A 24,366-nucleotide genomic window follows, 5' to 3' on the forward strand; every position below is an offset into this window, starting at 1 on the left:
CCGGTGACTAACTTTTTTTTTTATATGTTCAAGTTTATATATAATTTTTTAATTTTTATTGTTCTAGACAAGTTTAATTTAGTAAAAAAATGTAGTTAAGATTATCACCTATACACCACCATATTACAATAAATAGTTATAACCGAGCAAAGCTCGGTCGCCCAGGTATGGGGTACAATACAGCGTATATTTTTGATACTTGCATAATCAAAGGTTAGTTAGGTTAGGTTAGGTTAGGTTTTAATGAACACACTTTCATAAGTTTTGTAATAAAGTGGACAATTTTTATTTTTCCATACAAAACAATTCAGCAAGCAATGTATCACTACTTTGTTTTGACTCAAAACATCGCATTTAATGTCGTGACGTCACAACTGTCACAAGTGACCAGATGTACGAAATACATTGCAGCTCGAAATATTTTCAAAAATTAATTGTGCTCTGGCAATTAAAACTAAACTAAAAAATCTGATAAAATTGTTTTATAGCACTAAAATCTACGTCTAGTTTAAGTTTGCAGTTATATCAAAAATATACACTGTAGATAGCAGGTTTTTTAGAAACGTTTGAATCTCACAGGAAGTAGAATCGATCGACAACTTCAAAAATTCATGGATTTAACCATTGGTACAACTGCTCGACTCGCTATGTAGATAAGCAGAATCGCATGTACAGAATGAGGGATGCTTTTCTCCGAACCGATTGCAACTGTACCACTGAGAGTTACCGGATTTCTGCAAAACGAGGCGCCGCCGCCAATGAACAAGCCAGTAAATTGGAAACGAAAATGTTGGATCACGAGAACTGGAATTTGTGGAGAATATTTTACTATGCTTTTTGATAAAAGCAAGCGAGTAAATTAATGAAGATTATTAACTACTATACAACGCTCTGCCATTTTGTGCGTAGAATTCCTGTCACATTACTACAATCTATAAGTTAGAATAAGTTTTTGGCAAAAATGTCATTTTGGGTTTCAACTTTTATCGCTGACTATACTTTTCTTTCCACAGGCATGAGTAGGTACTCATCGAGAAAATTCTAAAAACCGCAAATACAATTAGATTGCGTTGTTTCATCACAGACTTCCCATGGCCACCTCTTGTCTCCATCATCATGATCCGCTCAATGGTACCACAATGTTACATTGTCACCTGACTCACATATGTATGCAAATTTTCATCTTCATCGGAAACTGGAAAGTGGGTCAAATTTAACTTGCAAGATTTGACCCGTACAAACATAGATACATAAATTGCAGAAATAAAAGTTTGTAAAAATATAATTCTTTCATTATACAAAACAAAAATTTGCTCGGCAGTTCCTTCAGCCATATCACTAGCTATTTCAAACTAAAAGTATACTGTTATAGTTAGTATGCAGAATAACGATTTACAATTGAAAATAAATGAAAATTACATGTTTCGTGATGTCTTTCTATCAAACCTTTTATGGTCAGTATACGTCTCTGAATAACGGCCAGGATCGTACCAGCGCGTGCATTTGAGTAAGCTCGAAGAGTCTCTCCGTCCCTACCTCTCTTTTATGACCAACCCCTCTGCGTTCTTGCAGCAGCACTTCTGGCTGGTGTAGCCACTTAACGGTAACCTTTGAAGGTAAGATTGAAAAACCTCATACTGTAGAAAACCTTGGGAAAACCTCGGCTGGGAAAACCTCGGCAAAGAGTTCCTCTTAAATCGCACAGTGCGCGACTATTTAGTTTCTAGGGTGTGAGAATGAAACCCCTGCCGACGGTGGGTGTTACGGTAATAGAAAGTAGTCGTTGGCATCATGCCAAACAATTCTTCAGAGCACAGCCCATTATACAAGCGGTAGAACACACACAAGGTGGCAGGTCCTTAAGTTCAAAAACGCTTTTGAGTTCGGCTTCGTCGACTATTCGTACAGCACGCCTTTGTATTGAGTTGAAGGGCCCATGCTGACATCCAGGTGTTCCTGCCCAAAGGTGACAACAATACTCCACATGGGGTGTGACTTGACGATTTATCAGCAGTCTTTTTCCTGGAGTACAGTATCGCTTCGCTTCGGTTTTGCTTGAACTATGCCCTTACAAGTTAAAACAAGCCTTAATTATCTACTTTAAGTCTTAAATGAAAATGGTTAATGTCTTAATAGTTACTATTATGTTTGGGAGAGGACACTGACTTCTGTAACACAGGTTTTTACCTAGCTCAGAAGTCAGGGACTTCAACACTAAAATGTACTTACCTTAATGCCAATAAAAAAAAAAAAAAATTATTTATTTATAAGTAAAGTCTAGTTTTCGTATGAATTCATTCATGGCATTCTTTCCTAATTAAAACGTGTAAACTAGATTTTTGCGTTAACCCCCTCTTAATCTATGTAAAATAATGATATTCCACTCCCATTAAGACATTACAGCTTTCCCAAAATAGCTTAACAATTCAGTTAGACCCAATACTCCATTTCTTGAAAGTAAATTTCTACTTTGTTATCATTAGAAATTAATATTTAACACTTGGAATTCTGAAGGGTTCGTTTCTTGGGATTTCTTAATAATTCATTGCCCGAAAATAATGGTTTCATTTTAGTAAATGAAAACATTTTCTGGGCTCGTTCCGACGTCAGTTTTCTTTAAATATTATATTAACTTCAACATCAACATGATATAGCGTTTTATAATGATAGGTTAAGAACTTTATTAATGGTAATGTTTATTTAGGCCTATTGGGTTATGAAAAATAGAGACCAATTTGAGCTTATATTACGACATCAAAATACTTAATGTAATTTTGTCATCTCTCATTGTCTTCGTTCGTAAATGTATTAGAGCAAGCTAGACACAGAGGCGAATGATAGCACAATTATACTATTTTGACAATATTGCTGAAGAAACATTCACTCACATATTATCTAGATCCAGTATGTTACTCCAACTATAGAAAATAATGATTCCGTAAACAGTACTATTATTTTTCTGCGATATAATAGTTGACTTGACCCCAAGCGGGAATCCAAGTACGCATGTCCACGATATGAGCTGATTAGCCAAAAGCCATAATAGTTGACTTGACAACAAGCGGGAATCCAAGTACGCATGTCCACGATATGAGCTGATTAGTCAAAATTTAAGCCATATCCGTAGGAACGGATCAACGGGACCCCAGTCTCGCCTGAACCATTGTATAGTAAACTACTATTGTTCAATATAAATTGATGTAGTCAGATATAAATAGATTATTATTTAACACCAAATAAATCTTCCCTGGCCGCTATATAGAAGTACCGCTATACTTATAAGGATTGAGTTTTGAATTTTGCATATCAATTAAATTTACTGTTATTTTGTCATTAGATTTATCAGGCATGCAGAAGGATAGTCTGAAGTATTCGTGGAAAACTTAAAAAAAAGGAAATTGCTGTTGGAGAAAAACGCTTACCGAAAAATAACGCGTAGATAATGAAATCTACGGAATGTCACAAAAAAATTGCTTAATCCTTTATTGTGAAAATGCTCAAACAAATAATTTTAGCCGACTTATTAATTTAAGAGTTAGGCTCTCAAAGCGTTGCGAACTTTTATTACAACACAATAAAAATCCTCTTTAATGCACACAACCTCAAAATAAATTAACAAGGAAGGAATAATAAAGGAATACAAAAACAGGCGGCCTTATCGCTAAAGAGCGATCTATTACTGACAACCTTCAATTAGTAGTAACTAATAAGAAAGTACAAAAACTAAACTGGAAACTAAATAGCATTAAAGAAAGAAATAGATTTTAGTGACATTTTAGTGTCACCCAGTTCAGTCCAATGATATCAAAGTTTATTACATTGACATCCAAAATTGAAACCAGGATTCGCACTCTGCCACAGAATCCTGTTAACTTTGATGCACGCCCTTTCGGCGGTCCTAATGCAATCAATGCATTGGTGCGGGTGAATCCATTAACAAGAATTTCCTGCAGTCGGTTATGATCGTGAGTGCTCGTGTGTTTCCACTAAATTATGTTAGTTATTAGATGTTTCAATTTTTTTTTTACTTACCCTGAAAAAAATATGATCTATCAAGCCCATACTAAAGTGATTTGTATTAAGATTATCTGCTTTATATAATATCAACAAATGTTTGAAAAACAGTTAAATATAAAACAGTGAAGTTAACTGTTTGAATATTTCTAAGCATTAAAAAAATTATAATAACAAACGAACAGTCATTCTCACAGCTACTCAAAATAGTAAAATTTACTGTCTTTTCGGATAATAAAATTTCCTGTTTTGTTCGATATGCTCATATGGAACTGTTGAAAGCATTAAACCTTAATGCAATTTCATTTATTTTAAATGGTTTTTTCTCAGTGTATGTATCTGTCTGGACTAGTAGGTAGTGATCCTGACTATGAAGCCGATGGTACCGGGTTCAAATCCTGGTAAGGGCATTTATTTGTGTGATTAGCATGGATATTTGTTCCTGAGTCATAGGTGTTTTCTATGTATTTAAGTATTTATATGTATCGCTGTCTGTGTACCCACAACACAAGCCTTATTGAGCTTGCTGTCGGACTTTTTCAATTTGTGTGATAATGTACTACCTATAATATTTCTAAAATTGCTTTTAACGTTTAATTTCTGTTTTAGTTTTATAATTTTATGGTTTCTTTATAACTAAAATGTAACGGGGTAATCATTTTTTATTCTAAATTATTTTTCTTTTGGTGCGGTATGCTATAAAATATATTTGTATTTGTAATTTAAAGAAAAAACATCGCTCTCCATTACAAATGCATTTTGTAAAGGATAGTTTCTTGGCATAAAAATTTGGTGAGTTTTTCTACACAAAACTTTGATCTTAAAAGAATAAATTATGTTAGTTACTTTATGAATGCAAACACATGAAAGTAACATTACAGAAAATGTATATTTATGAAGGTATAAAATATTATTTTACTCACACAGAAGAAAAAAGAAAAAATAATCGGCTACAAGCTTTAACCTACTGATATTTGAGGGTAAAAAATATGTAAGCCATATTTATAGAGGTCAAAAAAGTCCTCCAGGTCTTTGAAGTCGCAGTACTATTTATACTGATTAAAATGAGTGGGATGACACGAGTTAGGAAGGCTAGGCGCAGGGAACGAATGCACCCGTTCGTGGTAACCGCATCCATTTGTTCGCATAAAACGATTTGTCTCCACTTTTTTGGTGTGGACTGCTAAGGAATGGAATGCGCTCACACTATCTGTATTATCTGATACCTAAATATGACCTCGGTCTCTTTAAAGCAAGAGTGAATCTGTATTCCCTGATAAATATGACCTCGGTCTCTTTAAAGCAAGAGTGAATCTGTATTCCCTGATAAATATGACCTCGGTCTCTTTAAAGCAAGAGTGAATCTGTATTCCCTGATAAATATGACCTCGGTCTCTTTAAGCAACAGTGAATATGTATTCCCTGATAAATATGACCTCGGTCTCTTTAAAGCAAGAGTGAATAGGCTACTACTGAACCGGTGAACTCCATCTTAGGCTCCGTATTTAGTTTCCATCAGGTGTAATTAGGTCCAATCGGCGATCAGTTTATAATTTAAAAAAAAACATATATTATTATTCGAGAACACAATTTTTTTTAATTATTCATTATTTGTTAGCTTTTACCTCGCTCACGGGCAAAGAGTCCTCAAGGAAAAACTTTGGCCATTATTTTCGAAATACGTCATATGTTTAGTGTCCACTCTGTAGTTTTCTTGGCATACAAGTCGTGTGTCATAGGGCATATGTGTCTAGCCTAGCCCAGTCCCAATAAAACTTAGCGGCTGTCAGGGCTACGTCGTCGGCTACTTTGGAACGCAAGATTGGATTTCTAATGCTAAAAGTAGGTATCAATTTAACGTTGGGAATATAAATCTTTAAAGGAGCAATTCATATATATATATTTATGTATTTCGGGGATCTTGGAAACGGCTTGAATGATTTCGAAGAAAAATCTATGTAGCCAGGTCTTATCTCTGGGAAAACACGCATTTGTCATTAAAATTTGCATCATTGAGAAAAAAAAACAATTACATCGTGACCACGGAAATGTATTGTAATATGTATATTTGAAGTTAGGTACTTCAATAAAAAATACTACGTATAATTTATAAGAAAATTACGAGCTTTGCAAATCAATGGATATATTTCTTTTTATATTAAGGGAAAAATTTCCCTTCGGGCTAGACTCGAACCTGGCGACTTTTCGAAAATTCGAGTTATTTGAAGCAGATAATTTTTAAATTTTTACTCTATTATAAAAAAGGTAGTATGGCTCGAAGACGTGTCTTTATGAAAAAAAAAATAGTTTAATGTTATTTACTTTTCCGTGGAAGGCTCTAGAAGTTTAACGTTCATTGCGTGCTCCAGCAAAGTAATCGAACTACAGGGCGTGTTAGACCCTTAACAAGTAACTGGCAATTAACCGACGAAAAAGCGGCAACAGCGCGCGACAGCAACTTCCCGAGTAAATCTTGCAAGAAGGTTGCGGCCGAGTTTGCGGCTACAACTTAACGTTGGTACAACTTGCCCGAACTTACCCTCGTTGGATACAACTTGGAGTTTCATATTTATTGCGCGGACTTTGCGCGTTACATTTGTTTTCTGTCTTTGGTTGTACGCAGTTTAGAACGTTAATGAATTACTTAGGTGGGGTTTCCGTTGTTGTACAAGTTACCTGCGTATCTAACGTCACAATCGTTAACGCTTCGTAGCTAACGAAACGCAAATGTCACTATCGCACTAACATGGAAGAGTGTGAGAGAGATGACTACGCTACGCTACGGAGCGTTAACGATTGGCACGTTGGCTACGCTGGCTGTAATTATATCATATAATAACGAAGGGTGCAAAAATATCTGACAGAATCTTACTGTCAGTCATTCTATCATATAATTTCGCACACTTCATCGTCAAAGATATTATTGTAATCTAGACTATATATTTTTATGACATAGGATGCAAACGAGCAGTTTACCGTTACCCATACTTGCAACACTAGAGAGGCTTGCAACTCCGTTGCCGCCCTTTAAGATAGAATTTTCGTCTCGGTCTTTTCTTGAAGGTCGTATTGGTCGGGCAATACCGCGGGCGACAGTTCATTCCACAGTTTAGCTACGTAAGGCAGGAAGTTTCTGGAGAAACGCACAGATGAGGACTACCATCCATCTAAGTAGTGAAGATAGGAATATTGTATGGTTATGGCGGAAAGAAACGGCAGGAATTAATTTGAACAATTCCTCGGAGCACTCCCCGTTATACCTAAGTGGGAAGACAACGTAATATGTTTAGAGAACGCGAGATGAAAGCCTTAGGTCTAATTCCTAGGAAGGCTATATCCTTCGGGGACACTAAAACATATATATAAACTATGACGCTTTATATTACGTACGGAATAATCGATTAAAGGTCTTGAGTGCACGTAACGTTTGCCCAAACCCAAACGATTTCCTTTAATTTATTTGACTTTCAAGATAGATACTATAAAAACAAGTGCAAGTTGAACTTGCCTATCGATGGTTCCGTACTTTGTAGTATTTGTTATAACGGTTCATGAGATACGGCCTGGTGACAGACGAACAGACAGCGGAGTTTTAGTAATAGGGTTAACCTTTGGGTACGGAACTCTAAAAATATCCTGCCTCTAAGGGTGTTCTAAGAGTGCAGCGATAAAATAAGCTAATTAACTTTACGATATCTATAGGGAAGACGCAAAGCCTAGTAGGTATAAAATGTGTATTAACCCATTGACTTATATATTGCGTCGTAAAAATGGGCCTTACGGGCACTAAGAAGCAGGCCAGTTCGTTTGTACACAAATCGCGTTTCCACATGTTCGTTGGTGCACACATGTTAAACATAGAATTATGAACGGTCCTATGTTAATTTTTTAAATATTTGATATTACCCATTCGTAATAGTACATTACTATAGAGGCCGGGAAACAAAGGCGCGTATCCCTCGCTGCGCTCGGCCGTCTATATCTACTTCGCCTGCAACCCCGTTTCTCGCCGAGATTTGTATGGTGCTTTTCTCAAACTCGCAATGAAAAATAATGTAGTCTTTTTGTTTTATTCAAAGGTTTACACAGTTAAAAAAAGATTACGAAACTACTACTATTTGATGGCTGAATGCCAAGACGTTGTCACAATTTGACGTTTAAAAACAAAAGAAGGTTGCTTTACAGGCCTAGGTGTGTAATGCTGTATGAAATTCCTTTACATACCTATCATCTTCACTCATCCGCTTCAACGGATACGTAGTAGTTATTAACGTTTCATTGTAAGACTAAGAAAAAATGCTTTAAACCCCGGAAACAAAAACTAGGCGAGAATAATTGTAGACCTCCAACTTATATTGTGTTTAAACTTTCAATGTAACATAGAGGCGTTATTCGTAACTCTTTACATAAAGGCTGCAACTTGGAAACTTTGCCGATGCTTGTAAGGCTCGCTGTTCACGTAGCGACTAAACATCGAACAAGTTTGACGTTTGTTTATAAAACTAGTTTCATGGTTGAATGATGTTATAGTTAATCTTTTACTTTGCGAAGTTGTTGTTAAATTAGTTATTGTTGTAGTTTCTTGATATTATAAACGAAACTTTAACAGCGACTAGCGAGTATGTAACACATTGTGATTGTCTGCGGCACCGTAGCTCAAAAGGAAAAAATGGAACCCTATAAGGGATTGCTCGTTCGTCCGTTACCTTGGGGTGCGAGTTCAACTCGCACTTGGTCGGTTTTGCCACGCATCTCGGCCTATGGCAATTATAAGACCAATCTTCTCGAAGGAGTCAGGAACGTCAGGGTTGTGCAGCCATCCACTTCAAGGTCTGGGTTGACGCCACACTACCTTGGACATACCCTTATAAAAATCAGGTTTTGTGATAGAGTGCTGGTAGCCAAGCGGTAAGAGCGTGCGGTGAGACTTTTCAATCCGGCGGTCGCGGGCGTTGCGGCGTGGGTTCCAACCGCGTCTCGTACCAATGAGTTTTTTGGGAACTTATGTACAATAATATAATTTGATATTTACCAGTCGCTTTTCGATGAAGAAAAACATCGTGAGGAAACCTGACTTTTCCCAATAAAACCTAGTTTCCCCTCTGGGTTGGATGGTCAGATGGCAGTCACTTTCGTAAAAACTAGTACTCCTATGAGCCGTGGCCAAACGCCAGGACAATGCTAATGACGATAAGGTTTTGTGTAGACGCAATGTGAACAGCCGGGCAACCTTGTGAAATTAAACCGGCATCTGACGCAACCCACAATTACTTCACCCCAAGTTTTAATCCGTTTATTTTCGTTATGTCTGTTTGTCTTTCCTCTTGTAACGCAGAAACATGTTTCCGCTCATCAAGCCTGTATTAAAAGTACTTATGATTAAATTAAAACCTTAAGTACGTTTGTGTCGGTTGGGAGGAGAAAGGACCTTTCGTGATCGGGACTTTTATCCGTAAGTCAGTATTCGCATTGTGCCTGACTGTTACCACACTGACGAGCATGAAATTGACAGTTGACATCTGTCAAGTAAAGTAGAACCTCTCCAACCCGGACGGGCCCAACAACGGCCGTTGGCGGATTACAGAAGTTTCTTGATTATCAGTTGTAAAATTTTTATGGTATAAGTAAAATCACTTGAGTAGTAAATAAACGTTACATTGATGTATGTACGAGTATATAAAACAGGTAATATTAGAATGTTAATTAAACTCAAGTTCACCCTAGTATAACTAGTATAGCATATTGGTTAAAGTGCGAGAGTTTAAACAAGATTAATTAATCTGTATTCGGCATTTACCCGTACACAACTAGGTCTACCCAACACTGACTGGGTAATCACTACACTTAAATCGACCGGGTTATAAACCATGTGGACGCGACCAGTGGTAACGTTGAAAGCGAATGCAGCCGACGCGCACGAATGAGGGTAGACCGAGCGCGGTCTACACAACTTTGACACTCACCCGCTATCTCCAGTTACCCGCGAACATCGATTTAAGTGTGGTGAAACTGGTGAATCATTCAAAACTGTTACTAACTGGGTAACGTTAGGCGTTGCATCATCGTGGTAGAATGTTCGCGATCCCATGACGCTTCCCCAAACGGCATATTGAGGGAAACGCCGGTGTAGGTTTAGTGGGTAGGCTCCTCCCCCTCTTTCTCAATGGAAAAAGCCGGGAGGTGTGAGTCCCACATTCCCCCCTAAATGGGCCCACCTCGGGTCAAGGGAACGATGCGTAACAGCATTCCCACACCGTTAAAAAAAAAGGTGTTGCATCATCACTTCTGATATTACCCTCCCAGCGTTGGGTAGTCCTAGATAATAATAATAATAATAAATAATAAATAAATATTATAGGACATTATTACACAAATTGACTAAGTCCCACAGTAAGCTCAATAAGGCTTGTGTTGAGGGCACTTAGACAACGATATATATAATATATAAATATTTATAAATACTTAAATACATAGAAAACACCCATGACTCAGGAACAAATATCCATGCTCATCACACGAATAAATGCCCTTACCAGGATTTGAACCCGGGACGTTCAGCTTTGTAGGCAGGGTCACTACCCACTAGGCCAAACCGGTCGTCAATGGTCGGTGTCTAGATGTACACGGGTAAACGCCGAATACAAATTAAAGTTCATTTATATTTCGGGCTTTTCCCAAAAGACTTGGGTAATACTACGTACTTACTAAATTTAATAAAATCGGCCAAGAGCATATCGGGTTATACTCCGTGTACGGGTTTCGTAGTTACCATTTTGTCAGAACAAGCCAAACGGGGGCTATTATTAAGTATCATGTACAGTCAACCAATTTGAATCCTAGGCCACTATAGAACCTTGTCGCTTTAACTACTAGATACTTTACACGCGCGCAATAAGCACTGTCGTAGAAGTCATTATGGCATGGTTCTATAGTGGCCTAGGAATCAAATTGGTTGACTGTACATTATTTATTATCTTATCTTCTATCTTTTATCTTTTTATTATCTTTATTTGACGTTCATAAGCGCATTTTAATATGCCTACTTGAATAATAAACTATTTTTGTTACAAGCATAAAGGACTAACCCCCTTATTCATAAACGTGTACTAAAGTTACGATGCCGCTGATCATCGTTTGTCCCTTTCCATCATACCAATACGTCGGAAAGGGACAAACGATGATCAGCGGCATCGTAACTTTAGTACACGTTTATGAATAAGGGGGTAAGGGAGTACCTTCGCAGCGTTTGGTAAGTATTTTTATTCAGATAATATTTTTTGAAATAACTTAAAAAAGACTTAACCGATCATATTCGCTTTCATTGATAGCATTTATTACGTTTCACGTTTTTTTTTCATATTTCTTGGACCCATGGTTCAAAAGTAAAAGGGGGAGGCACGTTTTTTTTTTTCTTTGAGAACCCCTATTGTAAATTTATTCGATAGCGTGAGGTGACGTAACGCGTTTGCGTTAAGTTTCATTTTATACGGGATTTAGAAACAGCGCGCCAAGCGGGACGTTTTGGAAACTCAAAATCCCATACAAAATGAGACTTAACGAAAACACGTACGTCACGTTTCGCTATCAAATAAATTTATACTTAGCGATTATTATTTCCGAAAATATTAACTATAATAATAATTCGGTTTAAAAGCCCTATCTAACAATAATACTCCACACTATTGGGACAAAGCAAAAAAATCAAAACAAAAAAATTTTTATGGACCTCCCATACCCTAAAAAATGTTTTTATGGTTTTAATTTTACAGTTCTATTGCCATGTATGGTTAATGTATGAAAGACCACGAAGTAAAGCCGCGGACGGACAGACGGCCATGGTGAAATTATAAGGGTTTCTAGGTGACTGCGAAACCCTAAAAAGGTAGGTACTTCGTTTTTTGTTGTTTGTAATTTTATCCATAATAATAATTATACAATTTACGTCAGTAAATCAAATCTGCTATACACAAAGATGGCTAAAACAAAATACCAACCTAAATTGAGTAATTATGGACCTTACGTGACAGACTAAGCGATAAACCTCAACGCACACATGTCAATTGTCAACCACGCAATTCTCTCAACTCAACAACGCGAAAGATGTTTTCTAATTACATCATACACACGACGTAAATAAATACACCCGACATGCGTGACAAAATAGCAGCGATACTACATATTATTTGCCACTTGCTGGGTTGTATACTACCTATCTACTGGGATCTCGTAAATAATAAAGCCAGACTTACAGTTCAAGTGGTATATATAGTTTCATTAAAGTACACGGGTAATGCATACACAAGCAATACAGAAGGCATAGAAGGGTAGAACACACAGGCACAGTTTTAAAGCAGAAGTAGAACAGTTCAGAAGATAGAAATAGGTAAAGTAAACAAGCGGGAAGAGAAAGGCAATAAAGTCGCAGCAAAGGAGACATGCGTTCCGCGTCGTATCATGGCAATGACTGTCAAATGACCTCTGCTGCGCGGACGCCGGGCCTAGCTACAAGACCAGTTTTTTCAGGTGAGGTCGATAGTATCGATAGTCATTACGGTTTATCGATATTGACTTAGGTGTGTAGTTATATACGTTTAAGTAATGTATAAATATAATATATGTATATGAAAATGTGTATATGTACCTACACAACCTATTTGAGTTAAATAATTTCTACAGCGATTTCAAGGGAGATAGTAAATTAAGATAATGTGTGCTGTCGCGAATATAGCGAACCGGCTAATAGTTGCCAGCATCCTAGGTTAGATGGCGCTATTAGACAACTTCAGGGAGTGATAGTAAATTTGCTTCTTGATCAATAAAGGACTTTCTTATGGTGTTATTAGAATAAATGTGTCTCTTGAAAATTGTAACCAACGTATATCAGTATTTAGAGTAAACAGTGATCCGAGGAAATCGTTGATGGGTAATATAAACTTAAGGTAAACTTTGTGTGAGGAATGAGGTCGCTATAAGGGGAGGTTTAGAGGCGACTATTAAGCTCAAGAAAACAGGTGGATAGTCATGTGAAACTCATGTTATATGTAGGTAATAAAGAAGACTCCAGCAATGGGTTATCGTCATCTCATTAGTTAACGTCTAACGTGAGCTTGACGACATATGCAGCGAATGTATTAAGGAGTAGTTGAGCAACTGCTGTCTCTGTACTCTGTACATATGCCAATTCAAGCTTCCATTTTGATGTATAAATGATATCATCGTGCAGTTTCGCACATCGCTCGTACTTATTCGTATAAGTATTGGCGCGAGCGTGTACAGTCAGCATCAAAAGTAGCGGATGAAACAACGCGCCAAAAGTATCTGATATTCTGATATATAACTTTTCCAGATGTAGATAAATTTCTAAAATTCGCGTTCAATAATATATCTTTTACAGTCTTAGTTATTCTATATTAAATACATCACTTTTTGTTAGGCTGTTACAGAATGGTAGATATTTATGAAGCGTTATTTGATCCGCTACTTTTGATGCTGACTGTACGAGTGAATGATAATAAAATGATTCATTTAAACATAATTATAATATCAAAATGTAAGTTTGAATTAGCCTTCTGGTCACCGTCTACTACGCTAGGCATAATTTTTGCAACCAAGTCTACCCCCATAAAACTAAAAATAAACTTAAAATTTCGAAATTGCATGATATTATCATTAAACATATTAATTAACGTATTTCTACATTTTAAATTGATAATGATGAAATGCTAATTTTCTATCTACTTTTAACAATATTTTATTATAATTCAACATGAGTCAACATCCGTATTATGACAAGTGACAATTCTGTTATCAGTAGATATTTGACATTATTGCTACATCGATCTCGTCAATTTGCGAATTTATTTAGAAACGAGAACATCTGATAAGTGAACGTCAACCTTTCAACTCACAATATTACGGGTGAACGACCTTGAGAACAATTTACGAAGGGTCAGACAGATAAGAAATCTGCCCCTGCGGTACCCTAATTATTTTATCTTGTACATAAGATAAATTCTTGTACATATTTATGAGAGAAATAATGTTGCGTGATATTGTTTAATATAATTATTGTGTTTGATGTCCATGTTGTCTGGCCGACCTCGACGCGGGCGCAATGTCTTTGATAGTTACGGACACGGCTCGGACTTTTAGTGCGGATGACGTAACAATAACGTTTTACGTCGATGTATTTTGTACGAAATTTGTTACCGTAAAGTACAATTTGTAGTGTGTGTAGATTTTATTCTGGTACATATGATCACCATTTGGACCAAAGAGTAAAAAAAGTTAAATGAAATAAAGTAGGTATGTCTGGACGCTCTAGGTACCGCTGGAGAGACGAAATGAAATGAATGCGACGACCAGTTTGGCCTAGTGGGTAGTGACCCTGCCTACGAAGCCGATGGTCCCGGGTTCAAATCCTGGTAAGGGCATTTATTCGTGTGATGAGCATGGATATTTGTTCCTGAGTCATGGGTGTTTTCTATGTATTTAAGTATTTATAAATATTTATATATTATATATATCGTTGTCTAAGTACCCTCAACACAAGCCTTATAGAGCTTACTGTGGGACTTAGTCAATTTGTGTAATAATGTCCTATAATATTTATTTATTTATTTAAAAACTAAAAAAAACATGCAAAAGACCTTAGCGAACTCGGCGCCGTCGACTGGACAGAAGAGGCTTTGGGCAAAGAAGCATGGCAGTTTTTGGTGTCGGAGGCCAAGATTCACTTCGGGTCGCTGCGCCACAGCAGTAAAAACATACAGTCACGTTGCAAGAAAACGTTGCAACAGTACACAAGGTCAAATATAATACCTACTATGGTTTTTTTTAATTCTTAATTATTGTCAACTGGAAAAGGTTGACTTTTATAGTGATACATGTGATTCCGGCTGGCAAAATATCACAATTTGTTGCTTGCCATGAAGACGCCTTGTTCGACGTTATTTGTATAAAGATACAAGCAAATCTCGTCCTTATGGCAAGCGACAAAGTGGGACGTTTTGCTGGCTGCGGTCACATATTTGGACACTTTGTCCGTCATTTCTATTTGAAGTTGCCTGTAAGATCGCAATCATTTCCTTGTTCTTTAACTAAACACTAATATAACTGCAGTAATATAGATCCATAAATATATATACTTAATAGTTAAATGCTCCCTGACAGTGACAGAATGGTTTAGTCGTAAAACCGACAACGAACAGAATAACCACGCGTTTGTGATTGGTTGCGAGAAACGAGTCGTGTTTTCAAGTCAACCAAAGTAACCTGAACTTTACGTCATTTATAAAATGGAATATATATCATATACTAAAGAAGATGCCCTATTGTGGCACTTTTTCTTTAAAGAAAGGACGCTTAACATGAGGATTTTCGTACATTAACCCGCCTGTACCTCTGTCTATCGCACGCGCGTAATTATATTGCTACCCCGCCCATGATGTGATGCCGGTGGTCAATGACACTTTGCAAGTGGGACAAGAGTATAATTATGGGCGTGTGACAGAGATAGGAGCAGGCGCGACAATGTATAGAATTCCTCGTGCTAATAGCTTTCTTTAATACACTCGCGGGCAAATAATACGGGTCAGTGACAAAAACCCTTATATTTTTCAAATTAATTGCGGTATGTGCAGGAAACTAACTTTGTATTTTTGATTTTTGACGACCGGTTTGGCCTAGTGGGTAGTGACCCTGCCTACGAAGCTGATGGTCCCGGGTTCAAATCCTGGAAAGGGCATTTATTCGTGTGATGAGCATGGATATTTGTTCCTGAGTCATGGGTGTTTTCTATGTATTTAAGTATTTATAAATATTTATATATTATATATATCGTTGTCTAAGTACCCTCAACACAAGCCTTATTGAGCTTACTGTGGGACTTAATCAATTTGTGTAATAATGTCCTATAATATTTATTTATTTATTATTATTTTTTATTTATTTATTTATTATAGAGAATTTAATATCGAATTGAATTGAACCTTCAATAATGTTCTACAAGAAATCTGGAAAAAGTTTTATTAAAAAAAAAGTCGAATTTGCTACTAAATTCAAATTGAGATTATTTCACTTTTGCTTGTTTTCTCACTTTTGTTTTCAATCTGTCAAAGCAAAATGATAAAAGGCAGTTATTGTTGTCTTTGATGGTCATTATTGAATTACTACCATGTCGCTAACACAAGATGAATGTACACGTATCATCACTTTGTTACAAGAAGGCAGAATTCAGAGATATACAGCAAGAAGAACAGGCATTTCACTATCTACGGTGCAGTCAGTCCTCCAATGTTTCCTAGAAACTGGCAGGAACCTTCGAAGACCAGGAACCGGCAAGCCGAGATGTACTACGGCTAGAGAAGATCGATTTATTGTTACAAGCATGCTCTGAAATCGGCATCTCACTGCAGTTGAAGTAAAAAACCAACCCCGGGAGACCCGAAGAGATAACATCAGGGAGTGGACTGTAAGGCGGCGGCTTCGTGAAGCTAATTTGACCCCGCATAGACCGACAAATGGCCCAAAACTTGACAGAGGACTTCGACCAACAAGGAAATTTTACGTACGCGAACACAGGCGATGGGGTGACGAAGAATGGTTGCCCATTATTTTCTGATGAATCCAGATTTATGTTCTGTGCACATGATGGGCGGCGAAGAGTTTACAGACGGCCAGGTGAACGTTTTATTCCAGCGTGTTTTGAAGAAAAAGTTGCCTTCAGCGGTGGGTGGGTCTGTTATGGTTAGGGCTGTAATTTCTTGAGAGAGAGAGTCGCATGGAATTAGTTTTGATAGAAAATGGAACGTTAACTAGTCCCAGATATGTGGAAGAGATTCTTAGCATGTCGGCCCATATTTAATAAACGCCAGGCCACCAGTGCCGGATTAAGACATTTTGATGCCCTAAGCATTTCTAGACCATGGTGCCCCCTCATCAAGATTAAATTGAATTTTCTTAGTAAATTGAGTGACGTTTATTGCCGCATTACTGCTGAGAATAGACTTTCAATCCGTCACATCATTTTATCACGGAAATTGACAGTACTGCAGCAGTAATGTAACAGTAGGTAAGGTCAAATGTAAGCAAATTCGAAGACCGTGTTTCGCATAAGGCCGGAAGCCAAGCCAACCAATATCGAAGTGTAAGCGAAGACATAAGACAGGCCGTACTCCGCACAGGGTTTTGCAACCTCTAGAGCTTTCCTGCGAAGCTCATTCATGTGAGGGCAAAGGCCTTCAGTAGGGGCTTAGCCATGTCTTAAATAGAAAATTATTGACCTGACCTGACGTTTCAAGGACGGCGTGGTCTCGAAGAAGACTGGGTAAAGTCGACATCATTATCTTGACGTTGGAGGTTAATTTGGAACTTAATCAAACGCGATTAAGTCCCGTTTTCTTAAATAATAATGTGTCACAATTACCTAGGCCAATAAAATTAGATTTTTTCGAATTTGGTCCTAAAATGCGAGTAATCCGAGTTTGCTCCATCCCAGGAGGTGTGCTGGTAAATGTTTCCTCTTTTTCAGTTTTTTTCGTGTAATTCGAAAACGGTACGTCCGTTGGAAAAAATGTTCTAATTATGACTAAAATTGATATCTGAGGATCCGAAATGTAATTTAACTATGTTCTTGCAATAAAATTTATTGATTGATTGAAGATACCTTAATATATATTCGTAGTAAATTGTAAAAAAAAGATCGACATTTTATTTTTGGTAAAATCATGTAATAATCCGAATACGCCTTACCAGTGCCACCAAGTGCTATGGTTTGGCAATCCAAAGGAAAAAAATATCTCCTAAGTATCCCAAAAGGTATGCACACCTCTTGGGATGGAGCAAACTCGGATTACACGCATTTAAGACCAAATGAAAGTATTAAAACAATTTCCAGCTTGCTGGGAATTAATTATTATTTATTATTATTTTTCGATCTAATTTGATTGGCCTGAATCATGAAACTTTAAATTAGTGTTTTTAAAAGCAAAGGCTGAGCTTTCCATAAGGCTGAACGCGCGGAGCGTTCGATCGGCGCTTACGGATAGGCCAAAGGTCGAGCTGGAAGAAAGCCAGGCTTGAATTTGACCAATGACGAGGTAAGAATGGCTGGACGTCCGGAGCGTCCGATCGCGGCGCGTTATCATACAATACAACCAACAGCGAGGTGTGAGCAAAGCAGAAAGCCCAGCTGCGAGAGAGGACTTGGATTTGGATCCATAGCCAAGTGAAAGTGAGGCAGTTTGCATAAAGTAGAAGGCCTAGCGTCGCATAAGACTTAACGCCGAACTGCAAAAGAGTGGCTTGAAATCGAACCTATGTAATCACGGTTCTCCTACTGCTCAGCCTTTGGCAGCTGCCTATTGGAGATGTGCTTACGTGTCCTCACTCTCTTACGACCCTTCGTTATTAGATGGTAGATTAGGTGGTATGGTAGACACATACCAAAAAGTTTCGTGTACATAAGTACTACACTACGACTGCGATGCTGATGCAGCCTGTGCGTTTTTTTTTCCTACGATTTTGGTGCCCCCCTAGACGTGGTGCCCTAAGCAAGTGCTTATTTTGCTTAATGGTTAATCCGGCACTGCAGGCCACACACAGCTCAGATTGTAGAAGATTATTTTGAGGAGGTTGGCATCAACCCTATGAACTGGCCCGTATGGGACGAGCTCGGGAGGCGTGTAAGAAATCAAAACCCCGCCCCAGCTACTCTTAGAGACCTAAACAGGCGTTAGTGGAAGAATGGGCTAATATCCCACAAGAACGCATAAGAAACTTAATAAATAGTATAACCAATCGTTTAGAAGCTGTAAGAAGAGCCCGAGGAGGCAATACGAAGAAGGTATTAATATGTTTTTTATTTAATATTTTTTGTTTTGTGTGTGTTTTGGTGTGTGATTTTTACCTATAATTAATTAATATCGTGTTTACTATGTAATTTAAATAAACAACTGAATATCATTTCTAACTTTTGATGTTGTTTTGTTAACTATCAGTTTATCTATAATATACAATTTAATTCACGCTCCTAGCTTTATTATTTTAGGAGATATTCTAGTTTTTCGTACTGACCCGTATTATTTGCCCGCGAGTGTATATCACATCTATTTTAGTTTATAAATTAATACCTTTACAGGCCAATTCTAGGTTTAATTCCATCTGTTTCCAATGTGATACTGGTCTGTCAGTGTCAAAAGTGACGTATCATATTGTTATATTATCCTATTATTAAAGCAACCTGGAAAGTAATCAATGTGGAGACTGGTCGCTCGAAACACAGAGTGAATGATTTTAAACTAAATATTGATAACAAAATTATAGATTCCAATTTAGAAGTAGCTACAGAATTTGAAATTTTTTTCACTGACGTACCAGTTTTCACAACTAAGGATTTAAATTCATCACCCTCATCTGCTGTTACTCTATTAAAAGATAACGCTCCAGAGTGTTGTGGAGATTTTCATTTTGAACGTGTTTGTACCTCCGATGTAGTAAAGGCGTTTAATTCGGTTAATGTCAAAAAAACGAATGACCTCTGGGGAGTCTCTGTCCATGCTGTCAAATCCTTAGTAGAAATTATAGCGCCTGACTTAGTAATTATATTTAACAACAGTGTTGATTGCGGCGAGTTTCCTGATTTAATGAAACATAGTAAAATAACTCCTTTATTTAAATCGGGTAGCAACTCTGACCCCACTAACTTTAGACCGATATCTGTGCTACCAACGTTCAGTAAGATTTTTGAAAAATTAATTCTTTCTCAATTAGTACGACATTTTAACGTCAATAATTTAATGCATAATAAGCAGTTTGGTTTTACACGGGGTCGCTCGACAACCGATGCTGGTGTTGAGCTAATTAAGCACATCTTCGATGCCTGGGAGGAGTCACGAGATGCTATAGGTATCTTCTGTGATTTGTCTAAGGCCTTCGACTGCGTTTGTCATGAAACATTAATCAGGAAACTACACTATTGTGGAGTTAGAGGAGCGGCACTGGATTTACTTAAGTCCTACTTAAATGGTAGAATACAAAGGGTCGATGTGAATGGACAGCGATCACCGGGGTCATTGGTCTCTATGGGTGTACCACAGGGGTCAATATTGGGACCTTTCCTGTTCCTTATCTACATAAATGACTTGCCATTCCTTGTAAAGACCCACCATGATATAGTATTGTTTGCAGACGACACTTCACTTATTTTCAAAGTCAAACGACAGCAACAAGCTAACAATGATGTAAACGATGCTATTTCTAAAGTAGTAAATTGGTTCAATGTTAATAATTTATTATTAAATGAGAATAAGACTAAATGTATTAAGTTTGTCACTAGTAATGTAAGGCATGTACAAACAAGTGTCATTGTGAAGGATGAGGAATTGGAATTAGTTGATAGTACAGTTTTTCTTGGTATAACTTTAGATTCTAAACTCCAGTGGGGTCCCCATATTGCTACTCTTTCGAATAGACTGAGTTCTGCAGCTTTTGCAGTAAGCAAAATCCGTCAGTTAACTGATGTCAAAACAGCTCGATTAGTATATTTTTGTTACTTCCATAGCATTATGTCATATGGTATTTTACTGTGGGGTGGTGCTTCAGAGATAAATACCATTTTTGTTCTGCAGAAGAGGGCTATTCGAGCAATATATAAAATGAACCATAGAGACTCACTGAGAGATAAATTTAAGGAAATTGACATCATGACAGTGCACTGTCAATACATTTATGAGAATATTCTGTATGTGCATAAAAATATTGCCGATTTTAAGAAAAATTGTGACATTCATAATATTAATACTAGAAATAAACATAAGCTCGCCGTGCCCTTCACTCGGCTCCATAAAATTAAAAAATCATTCATGGGTAATTGTGTGAGATTTTATAATAAACTTCCAAACCATATTACTGAGTTACCAATTAATAAATTTAAGAATCATGTAAAGCGTAAACTTATTTCTAAAGCTTATTATACCACACAAGACTACATGAATGATAAAACAACGTGGGATTAATTGTGATTCGAAATGATTAATTATTTATTATATTTGAATAATGATGATGAAATGGATATTCCAATGCATGTATTTCCTTTGTTGTTTTTATTATATTTGTTTGACATTTAGAATTTATTCTAGAAACAATCTAGACTAGTATTTTTTATACATTTTTTTTTGTATGACTGTATTTTGTGAAAGTTTTAGTATTAAATTTGATCTATGAATTATATTCATTAGTATTATGTATGGAATAATATTTACAACATCAATAAATTGCTCTGATAATTAGATTAAGATAATTATATGTAATACTGTCTTACTATTCATAAGTGCTTGTTGCTAGGCCTACATGAATAAAGTATATTTGAATTGAATTGAATTGAATTGAATTGAATATTGGAAACAGATCTAATGAGTAAAACTCGAATTGGACTGATAGTAGTGTAAACGGGTACAAAAAAAACACAAATCAGAATATTTAATAAACAAATCTCACGTGATGTTATCACTCGCGCGCCATTTTCCATAATGAAAATATCCAAAGAGGAAAATAGGGACTAAGTTCATATGGAGCGACCAGTTTGGCCTAGTGGGTAGTGACCCTGCCTACGAAGCCGATGGTCCCGGGTTCAAATCCTGGTAAGGGCATTTATTCGTGTGATGAGCATGGATATTTGTTCCTGAGTCATGGGTGTTTTCTATGTATTTAAGTATTTATAAATATTTATATATTCTATATATCGTTGTCTAAGTACCCTCAACACAAGCCTTATTGAGCTTACTGTGGGACTTAGTCAATTTGTGTAATAATGTCCTATAATATTTATTTATTATTATTTATTTATTATGGAGAAGTGGTCGATTAACTAAATTGTGTCGAGTGTTTGGAAGAGCACCTGCAATGGCGTGAGAGAAGTAATTATGTGTTTAAGTATCGCGGGCTAAGTTTATCGGCAAACTTGGCAGTTGAAGGTTTAGAAGAGTGTATGTGTGGGTCTTTAAGTACTATAATTAACAACAGTAATTATAAAACACGCAAATTAACGAAAACTACTAACCCCTTTATTCATAAACGTGTACTAAAGTTACGATGCCGCTGATCATCGTTTGCCCCTTTCCGACATATTGGTATGATGGAAAGGGACAAATGATGATCAGCGGCATCGTAACTTTAGTACACGTTTATGAATAAGGGGGTAAGGTTTTATAATTTATATTGGAACTTATAATTTTACTTATAGACAAACGTTAGAGCTCCAGTAACTGTATTAAAAAACCGGACAAGTGCGAGTCGGACACACCCACCGAGGGTTCCGTACTTTTGAGTATTTGTTGTTATAGCGGTAACAGAAATACATCATCTGTGAAAATTTCAACTGCTATCACGGTTCATGAGATACAGCCTGGTGACAGACGGACGGACGGACGGACAGCGGAGTCTTAGTAATAGGGTCCCGTTTTACCCTTTGGGTACGGAACCCTAAAAATGAATGAGTGGGATACTAGCCCCTTATTCGCCATTATATGCTGCAGCTAGAGCATAACCTTCCCTTTCCTCTACTGCTCAACTCGAAACTTTTATGTTTGCTGCAGCACTAAGTAGCGCAATAAAAGTACTTTTATGTGTAATACTATTTATTTGCACTAGTCACGCTCCAAAGCCCGTGCAAGTGCGAAAGGGATAGCACGATTCCGATAATTATGACCTGAGGGCCTACCGCGAACCACGTTCGACGTGTTGCCTCTCTGTCGCACTTGTGAATTAGTACGTAAGTGTGACAGAGATGCAACACGTCGAACGTGGTTCGCGGTAGACCCTTTCGCACTTGCACGGGCTTTGGAGCGTGACTAGTGCAAATAAATAGTAGCCCACTCATTCATTTCTGGAGATAATGCCGTCCAGAAAATGTCAGGATAGGCCCTCTGACTTGCCACTTAGTTTTAGGGCAAGTACTTATAGTAGCTACTTAGCCAGTTAAGATTTCTAAAAACCCTTACACTCAAATTCCCCCGCAATCCTGACAAAGTGCCTAAAACCCTGACATGTCAGGATCAGGAGAAATGCTGCGGTATGACAATCCTACATGCAAACAGCACACATAACCTCAAAAATTTGTCTCTCGGTAGCTAACTCGAAAAAATTAAACTATCGTACTATCTCCAGCGAACCATTATAAGAAGAAACTTTTTACTTGCCCTGTTTCCGCCTTCTCTGATGATTTTTTAAGTAGTTTGCGAAATAGTTTTAGTTTAACTTGCGTTACGTAAGGATAAGTTAGCGCAGAGAAATGAGAATCATTCTATTGTTTGACCTGTATAAGTTTTTTTATGGCGTTATCGCCTCGTCGGCGTCGGAAGCTGCCTACGACGGAGGTCCGGGGTTTGAATCTTGTAAAACAAAAACGTTCTTAATTTATGTTATACACGGTGCTACATGAGGAAACCGAAAGATTTTGACAGTTACTGATCACATTTTAGAGACTAAAATGTCATATAAACTTTTCTGTTTTTCACCTAGTTTCAGAGTTAATACCAGTGTAAAAAAAATATCTTCTCATCGTAACTTAGTGCAAAACGCCTTTTTGATCGCGATGATGCCATTATGGGGCGTTCTAAATATCCTTATTGATAGATGTCAAAAAGTGACAAGTAACCTTTGCAAGACCTAGTTTTTACAAAAAAAATCGTACTAAATTATTTTCAGTGCCAGTTTTACCATAACATTAACTTTTTATGTACAAATATGTTCAAAATTTGAAGAAAAAAAATCATTTTTTTTGGCAAAATTTACTGAAACTCATATAACATTTTTTCCTTCTTTTGGCCTCAGAAGTACGTAGTTAAAATCTTTCGGGTTCCTCGTGAGCACCGTGTATATCAGCAAATTAACGCGTTTAGAAAATATTCACTGTTTCTTTCTTGAATTAACAAAAAAATAAGCACAAAAAAGTTCCCGCTACTGTTTGCAGTTTCTCACGTTCATCAAAAGAAGTACTCGTAACGTATAAGAGAGACAGAGAATATACCTACATATATATTTATATATAAAGCAATAGTGTTTTGTTTCATCCCCACGTATGCACACAACGAAGTTAGCAACTCCTTCTAATTTGTAACAGAGACGTTCATAGTATACGTGTTCCCTGTTTTATGAGTATGCGAGGTATCTGTAGTGCCGCGAACTTGCGTTGCAATTGCTAAAATGTGTGGATCAATTTAGAAGCGGATGATATGTTCAATGATTAACCTTTCATATGTGCGGTGGTCAAAAATCGTGAGTTCAAACCTTGGTTATGCTGTATGCAAAAGAAAAAATATAATTTGAACTTTGTTGTGTAGTAAATTGATATGG

At 37.1% G+C, this 24,366-nt stretch overlaps 1 protein-coding gene across 3 annotated transcripts in view; it reads right to left on the reverse strand.

Moving 5' to 3' along the window:
- LOC133528297 (neural cell adhesion molecule 2-like) overlaps window positions 1-24,366 on the reverse strand; it is a 525,889-nt gene that overhangs the window by 464,083 nt on the left and 37,440 nt on the right. The window contains exon 1 of one of the 3 annotated variants that reach the window (XM_061865630.1): window positions 12,264-12,278. The exons of the other annotated variants lie outside the window; for them this stretch is intronic. The gene's annotated coding sequence lies outside the window, so the exon portion shown is untranslated. Of the gene's footprint in view, window positions 1-12,263; window positions 12,279-24,366 lie in introns of those variants that run through there. 3 annotated transcript variants of the gene reach the window in all.

This window comes from Cydia pomonella, chromosome 19, assembly GCF_033807575.1.
Source record: "Cydia pomonella isolate Wapato2018A chromosome 19, ilCydPomo1, whole genome shotgun sequence".
Lineage (NCBI taxonomy): Eukaryota > Metazoa > Arthropoda > Insecta > Lepidoptera > Tortricidae > Cydia > Cydia pomonella.